This window comes from Pinus tabuliformis, chromosome 4_1 (genome assembly GCF_031772625.1).
Source record: "Pinus tabuliformis cultivar Carrire ecotype Pingquan chromosome 4_1, CPIR1, whole genome shotgun sequence".
NCBI lineage: Eukaryota > Viridiplantae > Streptophyta > Pinopsida > Pinales > Pinaceae > Pinus > Pinus tabuliformis.
Window position 1 is genome coordinate 562341383 of NC_142303.1, and position 4074 is coordinate 562345456.

At 41.7% G+C, this 4074-nt stretch overlaps 1 pseudogene; it reads right to left on the reverse strand.

Moving 5' to 3' along the window:
- Positions 1-235: 235 nt before the first annotated feature.
- On the reverse strand, positions 236-2109 carry LOC149177100 (UDP-glycosyltransferase 72B1 pseudogene; annotated as a pseudogene).
- Between the last annotated feature and the right edge of the window lie 1965 nt (positions 2110-4074).

A 4074-nucleotide genomic window follows, 5' to 3' on the forward strand; every position in this document is an offset into this window, starting at 1 on the left:
TGTCACTGTCCTGAAATCATCAATATGATTCAGCTTCTGCTACAGAATTTACACTCTAAAATCAAACAGTGATGTCAAGTATATGCCATAACAAGTAACAGAAACTAGAAAATTTAATTCCAAGCATGGTTTTCACTAACCAGAGCAGGGGATATTGAAAAAATCTTGTTTTAAAACAAACGGGGAATGATGAATACATTGCTAAGCCAAAATATATATACGTGACAAACAATCATATAAAAATGGAAAACTAGTCATAATATGAAATATGAAAACATAAAAAAACAGCATAGCACCACTGATTTGCCATGGGTTCACAGCTCGCTCCGTCTGTGGCCTTTATGTGGTGGCGTGAAACATTTTTTCCCTCCATTTCCATTTTTTAAATCTAATCTAAGTGAAATAAAACTACCGTAATATGAAAGGCAAGGTGTTACATTTGAATGGATGATAACCATCGACATACAGAATTCCTATCTAGAGGTTGTTCGTCCCGAATGGAAGTCATGTTTTGGGTGCTGTGGCTCATGAGTTTGCTGCGCTCATTGCCCACTCAGACACTGCAGCGGCCATGGCTTTGTACGAAGAACCCCCTTCTTTCAACGCACTCACGGCCGCCTCCTTCAATTCTTTCACTCTCGCCCTTACCCTCATCCCGCCTTCTCCTTCCATCAACTCCCTAACAACTCTCTCCACTTCTCCTCTCTTTACGAAATCATCGCTTTCCATCTTTGCTGGGATTCCCACTTTAAACTCATCAACCAATAGAAGCCTGTTCATCCTCTGTTCGGCAAAGAGAGGCCAACAGATCATGGGCACTCCATGTGAGATGCTCTCCAGTGTGGAATTCCAGCCGCAGTGAGAAAGGAAACCGCCGGTGGATGGGTGAGAGAGAACAGGAATCTGAGGCGCCCATGAAGCAACAACAAGTCCTCGGTCCTGGGTTCGGCTCTCGAATCCCTCAGGTAACAGTTGAGAAATCTCTGTTTCCTCGATAGACAGAAAGCTGCTCGACGGACTGCGCAGCACCCACAGGAAGCGATGGCCACTTGCTTCCAATCCCAAGGCGAGTTCGATCACCTGAGCCCTTGGGAGACCGGTTCCGCTTCCGAAGGAAACGAAGAGAACCGACGAAGGCGGCTGCTTATCTAACCACTTGAGGCAATCCGCCCCTCCATCTTCGACAGGTTTGTCATTGTGTTCAAGTGGCGACGATGATATGAGCGGCCCAACTGGATAAAAGCGGGGCATTCGATCAATATCCGTCGGATTACATATCTTTCCTGCCACCAGAGCTTTGATAGCTTCAGGCTCCAGTTCCTCGAAGGTGTTGATCAAAATGCCCGTCGCTTCCCACAGACGCGAGGAATGGCGGTAGAACCAGTGAAAGCCTTCATCAGACCTGTCCTGAAGGGGAGTCAACATATCTCTGCCAGGGATCGGCAGAGTGCCCGGTACCTCTATTGGAAAATCCATGTCTTTAAACGAAATTGGAATCTCCGAGACGAGCTTTGGAAGAGATAACAGGACTGAAAGCACAGACGCAGGGGAAGTGAAGAATACGTATGTGGGTATGCGGAGCTCGGCGGTCACATCGAGCATAGTGGAGCAGAAAAAATCAGTGATGAAAGCAGAGAGGGGAGAGGCAGAGTGGAGGAGGGATCTGAGAGCATTTTCCACTGATCCTTTGGATTTTTCAAAAAGCTTAGATAAGTAAGTTTCGGTTTTCATATGTTGTGCGCCTTCGATCTCCTCCTCCGGCAACTGGATGAAATTGATGTCGAGACCGGAGGACGCCATGGACTTGGAATAAGCATCCATGAGGCGAGGGGAGAACATCCATTTGCAGGTGATAAGGGTGATGGAGAGTCCATGGGTGGCGGAGAGGTGCCTGGTGAGCTCTGCGACAGGGATGAGATGGCCCATTCCCGCGCCAGGAAAAATAGCTACGTGAGGCTTTGGGGTTCCCATGGCGGTTCAGTGTAAATCAGTGCTCCCTCAAACAATATGGAGCAAGATGATATGTTTGTGGTAAGTATCCTACTCCCGGCATATCATTCTATTGTGCTCGCCGCCGGCCCAATATGTTAATGGACCATGCCTTTCCATTGTCTGCTGAGTAGACATCAAGTTATGCACGGCACCGTATTGTGGAATGCAAGCTCATACCTTGCATAAGCTCATGGCCATTGTGGAGTGCAAGCTCGTTGCAGAACAAAACTTGTGTAGGTGGCAGTTGAAAATTCGAATGGCTTCTCTTAATAATTTTTTTATGACTAAAGGTATGTCTGATTTAATGAAGCACAATTCGTTACGTGAACGCTTCTTCCACATCACGCTGTACACGATCGCTCCAAAACCTTAATAAATACATTAAGATCCAAAGGGTCAGTATTTGGTAAACAGTATTTGGTAAACATATTATATCATATGTTCTTCATAAACTAAAATTTCTAGTCTAACTCTTCACAAGATTTTGTTTTTGGCATTATTTATATTAATTTACTGTGAAACAATGTGCATGGTTTAGCGAACGGATTATATCGTAACGTTAAGTTTCTCATGTCTTTTCATGAATATTTTTATCAATTTCCGGTGAAACAACGCGTATCATGCATTGAGCGTATTATATTATATTGTTTAGTGGACTAGGAAAGAAGACGGATTGGATAAATTCATGGACAACTATGGTTGATCATGGTTAACCATGTTTTATAGAATCAAACATGGTCAATTATGGTCAAACATGTTCGAATGCCATAGTGTGACAAAGATTGTCTCGATATGAAAATTAATCATGATGAACCATGGCCCAACATCGCATTGTGACAAAAATTGTCTTGATATGAAAATCAACCATGGTCAACTATGGTCCAACATGACATTGTGATAAGGATTGTCTCAATTTGAAAATCAACCATGGTCAATCATGTTTATTTTAATGTTTATAACATTTATCTTATGGTTTATATACATTCAATTTATAATATTAGTCCCTTCAGTTTAATATTATTCTCTCGGGTTCATAATCCCTTGGGGTTTTAGTATTAATCCCTTGGGTATATTATTCCCTTGAGTTTATAATACCAGTCCATTGGGTTTATAATATTAAACATGGTCAACCATGGTCAATCATCGCTGACCATGTTCAAACATGGTCAAACCATATGGATATGGAAATCAACCATGGTCAACCATGGTCAACTACGTTTATTTTAGTGTTTATAATATTCATGTTAGGGTTTATAGACCTTGGGTTTATAATTTTTATCTCTTAGGTTTATTATTCCCTTGGGTTTATAATATCAATAACTTGGGTTTATTGACCTAAAAGTTCATATTCCTAGGGTTTAATATTATTTAACAATGGGCAACTATAATGAGCCATGTTGAATCATGGTCAACAATGGTCCAATGTCGCATTGTGACAAGGATTGTCTCGATATGAAAATCAATTGTGCTCAACCATGTTTATTTTAGTATTTTTAATAATTATCTTTGGGCTTTTATACCTTGAGTTTATAATATTAGTCCCCTGGGTTTAATATTATATTATTCCCTTGGGTTCATAATCCCTTGGGGTTTTAGTATTAATCTCTTAGGTTTATTATTCACTGCTAGGACTCCTACACCAAACGGTCTAAGGTCTAATTGGGACTTCTTACCAAGGATATCCTCTTGACATGTTGGCAGGTCCAGCACTGTCAACACCGGGGAAGGCAGTCGACGATGCAATCATCTGTGTGTTTGTCAATAGAGTGTTTCAAGTGCATAGGCGCCAAGCGGTAAGGCGAGAGGTAAGAACCTGTGCATCGCTCTAATATACCTGGGTGGGCTCACCCTTGTGGTCATTAAGACACTTAGGTTGTGTGAATTTCTTGATTCTTTAGATGTACTCTTAGTTTTACAGGTGCGGGGTGGTAAGAGGAGAGTTAAGAACCTCTGCATCGCTTTAATATACTTGAGTGGGCTCAACACTATATAAGTTGAGACACTTAGGATTTGAATAAATACGTCTAGGGTCCATGTGTAAAGTGTAAGAATAATAGAAATCTCAATTTGCAACCACTCTAA